Source organism: Phocoena phocoena, chromosome 2 (genome assembly GCF_963924675.1).
Source record: "Phocoena phocoena chromosome 2, mPhoPho1.1, whole genome shotgun sequence".
Taxonomy (NCBI): domain Eukaryota; kingdom Metazoa; phylum Chordata; class Mammalia; order Artiodactyla; family Phocoenidae; genus Phocoena; species Phocoena phocoena.
The window spans coordinates 85,667,242-85,685,337 of NC_089220.1; the positions used below are offsets into that span (position 1 = coordinate 85,667,242).

Below are 18,096 nucleotides of genomic sequence, written 5' to 3' on the forward strand. Positions count from 1 at the left end.
ACTGCTGCTCAGTGATTCGGCTTTGTGCTTGTTGCTGTTGACAGTTGAACCTGCCATTTTGATAGGGCTTTTTCAGGCTACATGGGAGAGAGGTGATCAGGTTGTCTCACACGATGGGTCATGAATGTGAGGCTACGTGAGGAAATAAGGAAACTGTCCACAGTCACACAGCCAGGCTACATGACAGTGGAACGTTATTCATTACTGCTCAGAATTCAGCAGTAACTGTAGGAGGCCAACAGCAGCTCTCTGTCTCGCATTCAGAGCTCCGCAAGAGTTGATCGTGTCTGTTAATCTTTATCCAATTTGGCATACCCTTATTAGCATTCTCATTTGGGGTCATCTAATGGTTGACAGTCCCTCTTTTGCCCATACTTGCTTTGCTTGGGGCCCAGTCAGATGGGGCCTAGAAAACAGGGTTAAATGACATAAAACGTGGCAGATTATGATCAAGGAATCACTTGTGGTTGTCTTCTTAGAAGTGGCTGTGGGAATGGCAAGTCTTTAGGTTCTATTCCAATAAATCCATCTTTCATCTTTTCTCATAAGATCCTGTATAAAGAATCTGTCTTTTTGCAAGGAAGAGGGAAGCATTAGAGCTAGAAACCCATCTATCTGTCCTGGGAATTCCTTGCTTATGTCCAGAGAGTATGAAAGCCGCATATGGGACCTACCAGATGGCACATGCCACTTGGACAGTTGTTCATGGGAGCATTCCTTAGCAAAAAAGCATTGTTAGAAATGGCAAAATCTTGTATAAACAAAGATATGTGTTTTGGTGATCTCAAAGCTCAGTTTTTCTGATTCCTTCAGTAATCAGAGGCTTAAACTAAGAATATGAATTTATGTTTCTCTGTGTGGTATGTGTATCTGTTACCTCTGTATGAGTATTTGCTGCTATATGCAATTTTCTTTTTTTTTAAATTAATTTATTTTTGGCTGCGTTGGGTCTTTGTTGCTGTGTACGGGATTTCTCTAGTTGCTGTGAGCGGGGACTACTCTTCATTGCGGTGCACGAACTTCTCATTGTGATGGCTTCTCTTGTTGCGGAACATGGGCTCTAGGCATGTGGGCTTCAGTAGCTGTAGCTCACGGGCTCTAGAGCGCAGGCTCAGTAATTGTGGCACACGGGCTTAGTTGCTGCGTGGCATGTGGGATCTTCCCAGACCAGAGGTTGAACCCATGTCCCCTGCATTGGCAGGCAGATTCTTAACCACTGTGCCACCAGGGAAGTCCCTCTTTTTCTTTACATTTTTTCTTTTCAGAAAAAGAAGCCCTAGACAAATAGACAGGGATTTCTATTTTTATCTTTTGATAAAGGTGATAAGAGTTGCATTCAGTAGGGCATATTTTAGGGTCTGACACCAGAGGGACCCTAGACTTTCCTCTTTGACACCCCATCTCCTTCCTAGATGAAAGGTGGTGGAGTATAGTGATTAAAAATATGGTTTATGGGCTTCCCTGGTGGCACAGTGGTTGAGAGTCTGCCTGCCGATGCAGGGGATACGGGTTTGTGCCCCGGTCCGGGAGGATCCTGTGCTCCGCGGCGGGAGAGGTCACAACAGTGAGAGGCCTGCGTACCGCAAAAAAAAAAAAAAAAAAAAAAAGGTTTATTTTCCAGTTTCACAGATTACTGGCTGTGATCCTGGACTAGTCCTTTTATCTCTCTGTGCTTCACTTATCCCATCTATAAAACAGCGATAATGATACCTACCTCAGAGTTGTTGTGAGGACTAAATGAGTAAGTAAATATAAAACACTTAGAACAGTGCTTCGCAGATAATAAATGCTACATAAATGTTACTATTATCTTCTCTGATACCTGGTCACCATCTTATCCAGCACACAATAATTTCTCCAATCCCTTTTCTATTCACAACAAAGTATCCTTCTGTCCTTCCTGGTAGCATGTGCATTTTAATAGGGGCACTGTGAAGTTACAGCAAACTCAGATGAATTACTCTAATGGAGAGAATTTCTAGTATTCTACAGGGTGGTGGGGAAAATCATTTGGGGGCACATCGTGGCAAGAGGTTGAAGAATCAGGGGAAATCACATGCTTAGAGAATATCTAGAAAGAAGAGACTTGAATATGTCTCAGCTTCCTTCCATTTCTAGCCCCAAGTTTTCTTAAGTCAAGAAGCTATAGGGTCTGCACAGCCTCCTGTGGAAACCTGAGCTGGCTCTGTAGCTTTCTCCCTGTGTCTCATAACCATGTCCAGCAACAGGAATGCTAACTCACCAGCTGCCTGCCTTAACAGATTCAAGGGCATGATAGTACAGAAAAGAGGCTGCACTGAATACTGGTTAATGTGGAGCTGAGGAAAGCTAATAAGCTAAGAAGGATGACCAGGTGCTGAAAAGGAGAAATGTAAGGTTGCTTCCTGAGGCTGCTGCTTCTCCACTGCAAGAAAACCAAAACAACCAGGGCACTGTAAATTGGTCTGTTGATGATACTGTCAAAGGCATCAATAGCAGTTTGGAAAGCCAGCTCCAAGCGACTCAAGCTGCCGGGAAACTGCCTTCTAGGAAAAACAGCCCCCCGTAGACAACATAATCTGGGCTGGTTTGATTCCAGAATTTGTGTCCTTCTTGGGCAGAACTGACTTTAGTCCCATTCAGTTTGAATCTGCTTGGGTGCTCATTAACATTGCCTCTAGGACGTCAGAACAGACTGGGGCTGGGACTTCCCTGGTGGTCCAGTGGGTAAGACTCCACACTCCCAATGCAGGGGGCCCAGGTTCGATCCCTGGTTGGGGAACTAGATCCTGCATGCATGTCGCAACTAAAGATCCTGCATGCTGCATCTAAGACCCGGCGCAGCATGCATGCATAAATCAGTCAATCAGAACAGACTGGGATATAGAAGATGTGGCACATATATACAATGGAATATTAGCCATAAAAAGAAACGAAATTGAGTTATTTGTACTGAGGTGGATGGACCTAGAGTCTGTCATACAGAGTGAAGTAAGTCTTTAAAGAGGAAAAACAAATACCATATGCTAACACAGATATATGGAATCTAAAAAAAAAAAAAAGGTTCTGAAGAACCTAGGGGCAGGACAGGAATAAAGATGCAGACGTAGAGAATGGACTTGAGTACACAGGGAGGGGGAAGGGTAAGCTGGGACTAAGTGAGAGAGTGACATTGACATATATACACTACCAAATGTAAAATAGATAGCTAGTGGGAAGCAGCTGCATAGCATAGGGAGATCAGCTCGGTGCTTTGTGACCACCTGGGAGGGTGGGAGGGAGACGCAAGAGGGAGGAGATGTGGGGATATATGTATACGTATAGCTGATTCACTTTGTTATACAGTAGAAACTAATACAACATTGTAAAGCAATTATACTCCAATAAAGATGTTAGAAAAACAGACTGGGGCTATACTGTCCCAGCATTCATTTCTCTGCTGGCATCTCCCCATGCTTACATCAGTGAACAAGGTGTATGGGCTCTTGGAAACATTGCAGGTGATGGTTCAGTTTTTTTTGACTAGGCTATCAAGTGTAGTGCAGTTGATCCACTGTTGGCTTTTTCTTGCAGTTCCTAATGTGTCATCTTTAGCATGTGGTTACTTGTAGCACCTTACCTGGACACTTTCAAACCTTTGTTGCAACAAGAATCCTGCATCCCTGTTAGATGCTGTGGAGCAAATTCTTCCTAGTTTAGTTCGTCTCCTGTATCATGATGTCCAGAAGTATTAGCAGATATATGGACAATATCAAATACCATAGCTGGCCACCATCACCAGATACAGTGAGTTGTGAATCATGGATTCGTTCCATTCCTCATTGGTGTTCTAAGGCAGACTTTAAGATGCAAAAGGAAGCTTTATGGGCTGTGACCAGCTAGAAAAGTTGTGGAACAGTTGAACAGATTGTGTAACAGATTGTTCGTTGGGGCATAGTAGAATTGTTGATGAACCTCTGAACTGTGAAAGATACCAAAATTACCATGCTTATTCTGAATGCTATTTCAGGTGTCTTCCAGGCTGCTGAGAAACTAGGTGAAACTGAGAAACTTAGTATAATTGAAGAATGTAGGGGTCTGGACAAAACTGAAGCTCTATAAAACCATGAAAATGAGTCTGTGTACAAATTTTCATTAAGTTTGATTGAGAAATGCTTCCCTGTGGAGGAACAAGAATATCAAAATGTTGTGCCAGAAACTGCCTCTGAAGGCTGTACATCCCAAGTTCCGGATGGCATTCTGGGACCACTTTTAGATTGTACAACTAAAGCATAAGTTTATTATACCAGACGTGTACTATGTTTGGTATAAGTTTGTCTTACTGTTTCTCTAAGAGCTCTTTAAATGTGGTTTGCTATGGTAAAACTACTTTTTACAAGGAAACTATACTTGAACAGTTCCAAACTGTGCATATTGTATGAAGCTTCTCCTCTCAAAGGGTTTCTTAATTTCAGTGTGGAATTTCATATCTTGCAGTGTCCTATAAAAAGATTATTTCACCCTTTGCTTCAAAAAAAAAAAAAACAGCAGCAGCAGCTGTGGGTCAGCAGGCAGTCAGGGCCTAGAGGGTTCAGGGGAGGCCTCAGGTTTTGTTGCAGTTCTGATAGAGGAATTTAGACTTTATACTTTGGAGTGTCTAGAGGTAAGGGTCATATTCTATAAAAATAAAAACACCAGTAATAAGGATATATGGTCAAGGATATTTATTTGAACCATTTTGAGTAGGGATAAAATAGTAGAAACAAGTGATTGCCCATTTATAGGGGAACGATTGACTCAATTTTGGTACATATACACTGAAATATATTGCAGATGTCTTAGAAGAATTCAAAACCCATAAATATGTGAGTGAGCTTGTGTGCATTTATGGTTATGACTGTGGGAAGTACAAGAAATGATGCCAGTTGTTAATGTCTTACCCACAGGTGGGGGTTAATGTATGAGGAAAAGAGGAAGGGAAAAGAGGGGTGGCAAATAGAAAGGAAATAAAAAGAAGCATTGCCCCCGCAGCATGCATGATAGTCCAGTTATTTTAATTAATTATTTATTTATTTGACTGCATCGGGTCTTAGTTGCAGCACGCAGCATCTCTCGTTGCGGTGCGCAGGCTTCTCTCTAGTTGTGGTGCGTGGGCTCCAGAGAGCGCAGGCTCAGTAGTTGGCGGCACATGGGCTTAGTTGCCCTGTGGCATGTGGGATCTCAGCTCTCCAGCCAGGGATCAAACCCACCTCCCCTGCATTGGAAGGCAGATTCTTAACCACTGGACTGCCAAGGAAGTTCCCCAATTATTTTAAATTGTGTTTGTGTAACTGTGGATTTGTGTATGCATGAAAAAAGGAAGAGTTGTATCTATGGGAAATAACCTGTATGTTAGTGCTATGTTATGTGATAAAAAGCAAGTTGCAGGTTGACGTGCATTATATGTGTCTCTTTCAATGAAAATAAAGAAAAACGAAGAACTGTATATCCTTATATATGTGGAGAAAGGTATGGAAGGACATACCTGTTGGTTATATCCTTTCCGTCAGTACCTGAAGGGGACTTGTTGGATACTTAAATGAGTAGGATTAGGGGTTGAGGTAGGGATGGAAGGTTAATTTTTTCTTCATGCGTTTTATTTTTTCACTTGGTACAAGAAGTGGGTGTTCTTTGTAGTTTGAAAAACAGCAAAGAAAGAAAAAAAAGTAATCTTGTCTGTCTCTAATAAGGCTTCAAATTCTGGTCATTTAATAATAGCAATGTCGGTGAAATTTGGGGGTGAGATTATAATTCTCTTCATGTGCACACGAAAAGGTTAATGGAGCAAAAAGACTCCAAAAGTGATTAACAAATGGCAGAAGGATCAGATTTTATTGTTTTTGACCAAAGGCTTTAACAAAATTTTACTGAGACTGCTATTTAGAAATACTCAAAGGAAACTTGGTAAAGTTTCTCCCAGCGTGAAGCAAAACAACAGGAAGTAAGGAAACCTTGAAGAACAATTTTAAATTGTAGGGTAATAGCTTAGTGTTCAACAGATAAGATTTGCCTTTCCTGATAACTCTGGTGAACAGTTATTTTGCTAGTGGCAGAATATCACAGTGGTTAAAAGCAAGAGCTTTGTTTAGAGGTACTTGCTACCCATGGGATGTCAATTTTCTCATGTGAACATTAGAGAACTTTGATAATATTAACTACCCTCATAGATGTATTGTGAGGATTAAATGGATTAATAACATTTAAGGTGCTGAGAGCCTAACACAAAATAATTGCTCAGTAAATGTTACTAGCTATATGAATCTAAAACTCTGGTTTTTGAAAAAGCGCTTTTAAAAAAAATTGTAGACTTTTTAATGATGGCCATTCTGACCGGTGAGAGGTGGTACTTCATTGTAGTTTTGATTTGCATTTCTCTAATGATTAGTGATGTTTAGCATCTTTTCATGTGCCTATTGGCCATCTGTATTTCTTCTTTGGAGAAATGTCTCTTTAAGTTTTCTGCCCACTTTTGGATTGGGTTGTTTGTTTTTTTGTTGTTGAGTTGTATGAACTGTTTGTTGAATAAAGCACTTCTGTTGAAGTATTCATTGTGCAAAGTAATCCTAACAATCATCCTTAAACAATAGTAGTGCAAAGCACAGTATTTTGCTTTAATAGGCACTTTACAAATATTGGTTGAGTAAATAATTTCATATGGCTTTGTTAGAGTCTCTGTTTAGATTAATATCATTTCACATATTTATATTTTTCAAAAATTTAAAAGAAAAAGTACATATATAGGGTGATAATTTGGGTGCATCTCAGTTAATGGATTCAAGAATAAAAGAGATTCCTATGTACTTAAATATAGACAGCTTTCAGTAGGGAAATATGAGGGTACTAATTTGTATTTTAGAAAATTATGAAGGAGAGGATTCTGGGAAGAAAGCAGGAATCTGTCTTCCCACCTAGATGACAATTGCACTGGCAGAATCCATCTTAAGTAACTGTTTTGGAACTCTGGAGTCTATTGAAGACTTGCCACTTCCAGAGGAAGACTTGGAGGACAAATTGAAGTTAATTTCAGCTCTTAACATAGTAGCAGCCACCCATTCCCTATTCCCAGCCAAGTGGCAGGCAGCTATGCACTGGTCCTGGAGCATCTTGCACGTAGCTTGCAGAAGTCAGGGTGGGCAAAAAGGACCCTGTTTTCCAAATATCAGGAATCTACTCTGATTGCTAATTGCTGCTTCTGATCACAGAGGTGCAGACAAAGAGGTAGGCAGCCATTGTTGTTACACCTTTCTCCAAGTCCCTCCCCATCCTGCTGAAGTGACTTCCAGGGGATTTAAAGGGCCAGCACCCTTCTCCCCACCCCCACCCCACTTCATTTTTCTCTTTTTGGGAGCCAGATATTTATGACCAGGGCATTCAAAAACAACAAAACACACAGGGAAAATTAAAAAGTGACCAGATATGCCCAGGGAAAGGCTCAGAAAAGACCTGAGAATACTTTAGCTTTATACCTCTGTCTGATCCTCAGCACAGAGACAGCCTACAACAATCAAAAACACAAAAACAATAAATGAAAAGAATAACAAGAGACAGCATATGCTGGAGAAAGGAAAGAATCTGATTTCCAGAGTTACTACATTATTAGGTTCAAACGTCCAGTTTTCAACAAAAAAGTCACTATACAAAGAAACATGGAAGTGTAGCCCATGTAAAGGAAAAAATTAACAGAAACCACCCCTGAGAAGGACCTAAAGGCAGATATACTAGACAGAGACTTTTAACTGTCCTAAAAATGCTCAAAGAACTAAAGGAAGATATGAAGAAAGTCATTAAAACGACGTATGAATAAAAACCATATGATCACTTCAATACACGCAGAAAAAGCTTTTAACAAAATTGAACATCCATTTACGATAAAAACTCTCCACAAAGTGGGTATAGAGGGAGCATACCTCTACATAATAAAGACTATATATGACAAGCTCACAGCTAACCTGATACTCAGTGGTGAAAACCTGAAGCATTTCCTTTGAGATCAGCAACAAGACAAGGATGCCCACTCTTGCCACTTTTATTCAACACAGTATTGGAAGTACTAGCCACAGCAATCAGACAAGAAAAAGAAATAAAAGGAATCTAAATTGGAAAGGAAGAAGTAAAACCATCACTGGTTGCAGATGACATGGTACTGTACATAGAAAATCCTAAAGATGCCGCCAGAAAACTACTAGAGCTCACCAATGAATTTGGTAAAGTTGCAGGACACAAAATTAAAATACAGAAATCTGTTGCATTTCTATACACTAACAACAATCTATCAGAAAGAGAAATTAAGAAAAAAATCCCATTTACCATCACTTCCAAAAGAATGAAATAACTAGGAGAAAACCTAGTCATAGCACTTTCTCCATACACTGCACAAATCTTTTTTTTTGTATTCGGTTGCATTTTTACCTTGCTTGAAATAATAAAGCATAGCACGCCAAAAATGTTGCTTTTTTCTTCCATCTTCAATATTAAAATGGCTACACAAAAATTCACCAATTTTGATAAGTCTTTTTCAAAGGCACTGATATGACAGCTCTCACATACAATCTAACAAAATTGTTTCAAATGAAGTTAAATACAACCAAGTGCTACTAGAGCTATCTTTTTTGTTGTTGTTGTTGTTTTTTTTGCGGTACGTGGGCCCCTCACTGCTGCGGCCTCTCCCATTGCGGAGCCCAGGCTCCAGACGTGCAGGCTCAGCGGCCATGGCTTACGGGCCAAGCCGCTCCGCAGCATGTGGGATCCTCCCGGACCGGGGCATGAACCCACGTCCCCTGCATCGGCAGGCGGACTCTCAACCACTGCGCCACCAGGGAAGCCCTAGTAGAGCTATCTTATGGAAAAAAACAAATGAACCTTTTGACCAACCCAATGAAAGACCTGTACTTGGAAATCTATAAGACGCTGCTGAAAGAAATTGAAGATGACACAAACAGGTGGAAAGATATATCATGTTCATGGTTTGGAAGAATTAATATTGTTAAAGTGACCCTACTACCCAAGGCAGTCTATAGAGTCAACACAATCCCTATCAAAATACCAATGGCGTCTTTCATAGAACTAGAATAAATCATTATAAAATTTGTATGGAAACACAAAAGACCCCAAAGAGCCAAAGCAATTTTGAGAAAGAAGAACAGAGCTAGAGGTGTCATGCTCCTTGACTACTGACTATACTACAAAGCTACAGTAATGAAAAGAGTATGGTACTGGTACAAAAACAGACACATAGCTCAGTGGAATAGAATAGAGAGCCCAGAAATAAACCCATGTACTTATGATTAATTAATCTATGACAAAGGAGGCAATAATATACAATGCAGAAGAGACAGTCTCTTCAGTAAGTGGTGATGGGAGAACTGGACAGCTACACGTAAAAGAATGAAATTAGAACATTTTCCCACATCATGTACAAAAATAAACTAAAAATGGATTAAAGACCTAAATTTAGGATTAGAAACCATAAAAATCCTAGAAGAAAACATAGGCAAAACACTCTTTGACATAAATCACAGCAGTATTTTTTGATCCATATTCTAAGGCAGTGGAAACAAAAGAAAAAATAAACAAATGGGAACTAATTAAATTTAAAAGCTTTTGCACAGCAAAGGAAACCATTGATAAGATGAAAAGACAACCTACTGAGTGGGATAAAATATTTACAAATGATATGACCGTTAAGGGGTTAACACCCAAAATATATAAATAGCTCATACAACTCAGTATAAAACAAACAAAAAACCAACCTGATTAAAAAATGGGCAAAAGACCTGAATAGACATTTTTCCAAAGAAGACATACAGATGGCCAACAGGCACATGAAAATATGCTTAACATCACTAATCATCAGAGAAATGAAACTCAAAACCACAATGAGATATCATCTCACACCTGTCAGAGTCACTATCATCAATGACCACATATAACAAATGTTGATAAAGATGTGGAGAAAAGGAAACCCTTGTACACTGTTGGTGGGAATGTAAATTGGTGCAGCCACTGTGGAAAACAGTATGGAGGTTCCTCAAAAAACTAAAAATAGAATTACCATATGATCCAGTATTCCACTCCTGGGTATATATCCAAAGAAAATGAAAACACTAATTTGAAAAGATGCATGCACTTCAGTGTTCATAAGCAGCGTTATTTATAATAGCCAAGATACGGAAGCAACCTGAGTGTCCATCAACAGATGAATGGATAAAGAAGATGTGATATATATATATATATATGTATATATATATAATATATATTTGTGTGTGTGTATGTCATGGAATACTACTCAGTCATAAAAAAGAATGAAATCTTGCCATTTGAAACAACATGGATGGACCTGGAGGATATTATGCTTAGTGAAATGAATAAGATAAAGACAAATACTGTACATATCACTTATATGTGGAACCTGAAAAATAAAACAAACAGATGAATATAACAAAACAGAAACAAACTGGCACATATAGAGAACAAACTAGTGGTTACCAGTGGGGAGAGGTGAGGGGCAAGATAGGAGTAGGGGATTAAGAGGTACAAACTACTATGTATAAAATAAATAAGCTACAAGGATATATTGTACAGCACAGGGAATATAGCCAATATTTTATAATAACCTTAAATGAAGTATAATCTATAAAAATTTTTAATCACTTTGTTGTACACCTGAAACTAATATGATATTGTAAATCATCTATACCTCAATTTTTTTTGGCTAAGCCATGTGATATGTGGGATCTTAGTACCCCAACCAGGGATTGAACCCGTACCCCTTGCAGTGGAAGCACAGAGTTGTAACCACTGGACCACCAGGGAAGTCCCATATACCTCAATTTTTTAAAAATGAAAGAAAAGAAAACCTCGTCCTTTGCATCACCCCAATATTTAGTCTTATCTTAAAACATATCTGACTTTCTAAATTTCACCTGGACAGCCATGCATTTTCACTACTCGCAGCTTTATATGTGTTATTCATACTGCCTTGATAATCAACCTAGTAATTAAAATCCTACTCATGGCTTGAGGCCCACTTCAGATGTTCCCTGTTTCATGAAGTCTTCCCTGCTTCTTCAGTTGAATTCAGTTCTGTTGAATGTCTTCCTTTTGCTCTTCCAGGTCAACTCTTCATCGTTTTCTACCTTTTTCTATGCCCCAAAGGCTGACCTGTTGGACTAAGCATTGGGCTTCCTTGCCCTCTGGCTTGAGTTGGGGTTGAACGGTGGAGAGCTCTAGCAGATGAGAGGGAGAGGTTTCCTCCTGAGGGATTGGCTTGGTCTGGCCTCACCTGTTAACTTAAGTCACAGCTCCTCTCAATGTGGTGCTCTCCGCATGGTTCTCTTCTTCCAGGTTTTGGTGAACGTTTTTCCCCCTTCGTCCATTTTGGCTCTGAGGTGGTGAATTTCCAGGTACTGGTTCCAGGTTACTCCACTGTCCCTTGTGGTTTTCCTACTTCACACCCACACCTTTGTGAATAGTCTTTTTACTTAATTAAACCTGAATGATTCTAATTTGAATATACCATCTGTTTCTGTTTAGACCCTGATGTAGTGCCACAATGTGTTTCTTGTACCTGTAGTACATTTCATTTTATCTTTATGGTTATTTTTTAATTTGATTCAACAGGACTGCAAAATAAATATCTTATGCTTCATTAGAATTTTCATGTATTAAGCGTTTTCTCATAATTTACTTCATTTGATTTTTACAATAAACTGTTTACAATAAACGTTATCCCTATTTTACTGATGAGGAAAAAGGAAACAAAGCACGTTACTCATACCAGGTCACACAGCTAGTAAGTGGCAGTGCTGGTATCTGTAGGAACCCAGGCCTGACTCAGAATCCAGGGTGCTTTCTGTTGTTGTATTTTTCCTTACATCTTTTTATTAAACTTAAAAATTTTTTTTGAAATGATCACAGATTTACAGAGAAGATGAAAGTACATTCAAAAAAATTTTTTCCTGAACCATTTAAAAGTTGCCAACCTGTTACCCAGTTATCCCAGATACTTGAGTGTGCGGTTCCTTATAGTAAAGGACATTCTTTAACATAACCACAGTACAACCATCAAAACTGGGAATTTAAATTGTTATATTACTACATCTAATCATTAGATCCCATTTGAGTTTTGCTGATTGTCCCAGTGATGTCCTTTATAGAAAAAGGATCTGGTTCAGAATCACTTGTTGCATTTAGCTGTCCTATGTCTAGTCTAATTCATCCTGGAATAGTTCCTCAGTTTTTCTTTGTATTCATAATCTTGACACTTTGGAAGATTACAGGTGAATTATTTTTTAGAATGTTTCTTAATTTGGTTGTTCAATGTCTCCTCACGATTAGATCCAGATTATGCATCTTTGGTAGGAATATCACAGAGTTCACTTTGATTTCTTGATTAAGGTGGCGTCTTGCTAGGCTTCTCCACTGTAAAGTTACTCTTTTCCCTTCTTTGTAATAAATATTTTGTCGAAAGGTACTTTGAAACACTATGTAAATATCCCATTCCTCATCAAACTTTTAAATTATTTACTTGTTTATATTTGTACTGACTCATGGTTTCCCATTTTATTCAGTGGATGACAGTCTGTTAGTATTATTGTTTGTTATGATGCTCAGACTGTTCCCATTAATGGGAAATGGTATTTAGCCAAGATCTGGGTGCTAGGTGTGATCATTGCTATTGAGATATTACTGTTCCTTGGTCTCCTCAGTAGAGTTAGACAAAGCTAGGGAATATATATTTGCATATACAGATGTATATACACACACACATGCATACAGTTCCATTATATCTATTTACTTATATTGAAACTCATGAGTTCTCACTGATTCTGATCAAATACTCTACAGTTGAAAGAAGGAAGTGTGAAGAGAGAACTTGAGTGCTAGATGGAAGTAAATGAAAAATAACCCAACCAACTTAGCAAATTTGTTTCAGGACCGGGAGTGCTTGACTAAGGAGAGTTGTGTTCATAGAATTTTGGAAATTGAGGGCTTACAAATAGTGAAGGTAACTCTTCTGCTTTTTTTCTTTGTGTTCCATACCACTAGGAAATATTGACCTTGAGCTGCAATTATAAATACTAATTGCTACTGATATTTTCTAATGGGAATTTTGGATTTCATTCATCTCATGTTGGTATGAGAATAAGAAGATTGTCAATTGTTAAGAACTCATTAAGTTAGTTGTGTCAGTTATGAACCTCTAAACTCAGAATTGTGAAAATGAATCACAGAAATGTTTAAAATGCTTAAGTGTTTGAGGAATATAGGAATGAAAAGCAATACACAACAGGTTATATACTATGAATAACAGTATAAAATTTATATATTTGTAGAAAGATGGAAAAGTACAGTAAAAATTTATTGTGTTTAGCAATGGCATTTGGTCAGTTATTTAATTTTTTTTTACTCTTGGGATGTTGATTATTTTCTTACTGATTTGGAACTGCTCATTATATTGCAATATTAAGTTGTGGTAAATCTATATTGTAGATAATAAATGCCATTTGGAGAAGACAGAAGAAAATGAGATGGAAGTATTTTACATTTCAGTCTTTTTTTTCCTTCTTTCTGCTAACTAACGCAATATAATGAATGCACTTGGATAAAGAATGAGTGCTTTGGTCTTTTCCAAGTGCCTCCTGGTTCTATGGTCATGGCAGTAGCTGTAGGGTCAGAGAAACTTTAAGTGGGGACACTTTAGGAGATTCTTCAGGCCTATGTCATGGTTAAGAAAATTGCAGCCCTTCTGTCTCCTCCTCTTCCCTCTATAGGTGGGAGCTCATGGATCCTTTAGCTTTCGGAGGGTTCTGAGAAGAGGGCTAGTCTATCAATCCCAAGCAGAAGATCCTAGAAAGACCCTGTGATATCCAGCCACAGAGTAATTTTCATTTTAGGGAGTGATATTCTCATACCACTAAAGGGTTGCCTCGTGGGAATGGACCACTGCCACTATAGTTGGGCCTCTCTCATTGAGGCTAAGAACAGCTGCTGATGTCTGTCCTTTTTGTACCCATACTTCCTTGTTCAAATAAGAGTAATAAAATAACTTCAGTGAAGCGATGAGGCAGAGAGATTTGTTTGGCTGTTTCTGGGGTTACTTGCCTGGATGTTTGTTATTCCTAAGGTGGGAGATCTTTAGTCCTTGGGATGAACTTTCCACAGTTGACAGCCAGGTATTAAGAGATGGCAAGTGGAGGTCTGAAGGTTTTTCAGGGAGAGTAAAGTGACCTAGTTGTTCTGTTGTTTCACCCAGAATTCTGACTTGAAGGATTGAAATGACAAGGATACATTTTAGATTTTGTGGTACTGCAGTCCTGAGGTCACTCTCACTTAAGAGAGAAGGCCTTTATCCGGGGGACATTATTCAAAGAAGGGACTTATCTGAAAGCAAGCTTAAGACACAGGTTTAGTCCACCTATGCTATGAAGATTTTTCTACCCCAGCCCACAGTCTTTTTTCCTTCTCAAAATATAATGTTATGTCTACCCTTCATTCTTCTTCTACTATGTAAAAGTATTGAACTTTTTACTAACTCTGTGATCATTGTAGATCGAGACAGTATTTCAAATGTCTTTCAAATCTCCCACAGAGACCATGCAGTGCTAGGGACCTGTTAGGAATTTAATAAATACTTGCTGCCGAGGTGAAGAGAAATCCAGTTCTGGGACCTGCCAGTCTCAAAACTGGTTTCTTTCAATATAATAAAAAAAGAAGCAGACTCACAGATATAGAGAACAAATTAGTGGTTATGGGGGGTGGGGGGGCATATAGGAGTGGGGGGATGGGAGGTACAAACTATTGGGTGTAAGATAAGCTACAAGGATGTACTGTACAACATGGGAAATATAGCCAATATTTTGTAGTAACTGTAAATGGAATGTAACCTTTAAAAATTGTATAAATATACAGTGGAGATGGGCTTCCCTGGTGGCGTGGTGGTTGGGAGTCTGCCTGCCGATGCAGGGGACACGGGTTCGTGCCCCGGTCTGGGAGGATCCCACATGCCGCGGAGTGGCTGGGCCAGTGATCCATGGCCACTGAGCCTGCGCGTCCGGAGCCTGTGCTCCGCAATGGGAGAGGCCACAACAGTGAGAGGCCCGTGTACCGCAAAAAAAAAAAAAAATTGTATAAATATACAGTGGAGAAAAGACAGCCTCTTCAATAAGTGGTGCTGGGAAAACTGGACAGGTACATGTAAAAGTGTGAGATTAGAACACTCCCTAACACCATACACAAAAATAAGCTCAAAATGGATTAAAGACCTAAATGTAAGGCCAGAAACTATCAAACTCTTAGAGGAAAGCATAGGCAGAACACTCTATGACATAAATCACAGCAAGATCCTTTTTGACCCACCTCCTAGAGAGATGGAAAGAAAAACAAAGATAAGTAAATGGGACCTAATGAAACTTCAAAGCTTCTGCACAGCAAAGGAAACCATAAACAAGACCAAAAGACAACCCTCAGAATGGGAGAAAATATTTGCAAATGAAGCAACTGACAAAGGATTAATCTCCAAAATTTACAAGCAGCTCATGCAGCTCAATAACAAAAGAACAAACAACCCAATCCAAAAATGGGCAGAAGACCTAAATAGACATTTCTACAAAGAAGATAGATTGCCAACAAACACATGAAAGAATGCTCAACATCATTAATCATTAGAGAAATGCAAATCAAAACTACAATGAGATATCATCTCACACCGGTCAGAATGGCCATCATCAAAAAATCTAGAAACAATAAATGCTGGAGAGGGTGTGGAGAAAAGGGAACCCTCTTGCACTGTTGGTGGGAATGTAAATTGATACAGCCACTGTGGAGAACAGTATGGAGGTTCCTTAAAGAAATACAAATACCATACGACCCAGCAATCCCACTACTGGGCATATACCCTGAGAAAACCGTAATTCAAAAAGAGTCAGTACCAAAATGTTCATTGCAGCTCTATTTACAGTAGCCTGGAGATGGAAGCAACCTAAGTGTCCATCATCGGATGAATGGATGAAGAAGATGTGGCACATATATACAATGGAATATTAATCAGCCATAAAAAGAAACGAAATTGAGCTATTTGTAATGAGGTGGATAGACCTAGAGTCTGTCCTACAGAGTGAAGTAAGTCGGAAAGAGAAAGACAAATGCCGTATGCTAACACATATATATGGAATTTAAGAAAAAAAAAATGTCTTGAAGAACCTAGGGGTAAGGCAGGAATAAAGACACAGACCTACTAGAGAACGGACTTGAGGATATGGGGAGGGGGAAGGGTAAGCTGTGACAAAGCGAGAGAGAGGCATGGACATATATACACTAACAAACGTAAGGTAGATAGCTAATGGGAAGCAGCTGCATAGCACAGGGAGATCAGCTGGGTGCTTTGTGACCGCCTGCAGGGGTGGGATAGGGAGGGTGGGAGGGAGGGAGACGCAAGAGGGAAGAGATGGGAACATATGTATAACTGATTCACTTTGTTATAAAGCAGAAACACACCATTGTATCCCTAGAAGGGTGGGATAGGGAGGGTGGGAGGGAGACACAAGAGGGAAGAGATATGGGAACATATGTATATGTATAACTGATTCACTTTGTTATAAAGCAGAAACTAACACACCATTGTAAAGCAATTATACTCCAATAAAGATGTTAAAAAAATTAAAAAATTAATTAAAAATAAGAAAAAGAAGGACTTGTTTCTTTCAGAATAATGATTCTTCTCCTCATTGGGTATGGCATACGATCCAGTTGGCCTTGTTTATCTTTACCTGCATTTCAGAATTTCTCTTGTAGTTTCTTTCTCCTCCTGTTCATTGGAAACTGTTTAAACAGAAATTTCCATGGTATACATTGCATGGATATACATATATGATATGAATAAATATGGGAAATAAATCTCTCTGTAGTTCACAGTGTAAAGTGGAGGAACCAAATAGGAAATCTAGTTTCATTTGTCAAAGTCAAATATAGGCCGTTGCCTGTTTTCTCTGGAAAAATCTGCTACAAAAAACCAGGGGCAGGATCCAAATGATGTTGATTAACCCCTAGCTGGGCTTACAGTGGGAAGGAAATGTGAACATTTATACTGGGCAGAGACCCAAAAATCAGTGACCTGCAGTGGCGTTGAGGGAGTGGCCTGACATTTATAAAGAGTGGACAGCATTTCCTGATACTTTGTGGGGTTGTTTTGGCACAGCTGGCACAGTTGAGACTTTCTTTCCCTTCCTAGATACCTTGTTTGCTCTTTGGGTAAGCTATAGCCAGGTGGACGGTGGGGCCTGGGCTGTGGCTTAGATAGACTTGGATACCTGATGGGTGGGGCTATAGCATGCTTTCCTACTGAGAAATTAAATAGAATTTTAAATTAAAATACTAAGTCATCTAATTATAAATGTAGGGAAAACTGTACTTATGAGTATCATAAATAACTATAGTAAAATAAAAAATAAAAACAATTGGGTTTAGTTAGTATCCTCATTGTATTCAAGTATCCCTAATTACTATATTTACATCAGAATTTAAGACCTGAAAGGGACATTAGATATTATCTAGGAATAGAACAAAAGTCTGAAAGAGTAAGCTGTACACCAAAATGTTAACAATGGTTATGTCTAAATGGTGGGAGTATTTTTATCAGCATTTTCTGGGTTTTTTTCTATTTTAAATATATTTATTTATGTAATAAAACATTATAAGAATACTTCTCATGGTGAATACTCAAATACAGATCCTTGTCAATAAAGATGACATCTATTACTGCATTAAGTAGTAGTGTTACTAAAAGGGAAAAAAAGGTCTTCTAGTACAGTCCTTTTAACAGTGGAGTTATAGACCAAGAGATACGTGATGTTTAAAATCCATTTAGATGGAACACATCATGGAATTTAAAGCTGTTTTCTCATAAATATTTCTTAGGTAAATTAACAAAAACTGGTGAAGAATATCTTTTCTGTGTGAAAATCATAGTTGATAATAGCAGTCTCATTTTATAATAGAAATGTATGGGTCAAAAGGTACAAATTTACAGCTATAAAATGAATAAGTCATGGGGATATGATGTACAGCGTGGTGACTATAGTTAATAATACTGTATTGCATATT

General features: G+C 38.7%; 1 protein-coding gene and 1 pseudogene across 1 annotated transcript in view; both read left to right on the forward strand.

Annotated features, from left to right (window-relative positions):
* Positions 1–18,096, forward strand: part of STARD9 (StAR related lipid transfer domain containing 9) — a 126,243-nt gene that overhangs the window by 32,608 nt on the left and 75,539 nt on the right.
* Positions 2,215–4,254, forward strand: LOC136143543 (importin subunit alpha-1 pseudogene; annotated as a pseudogene).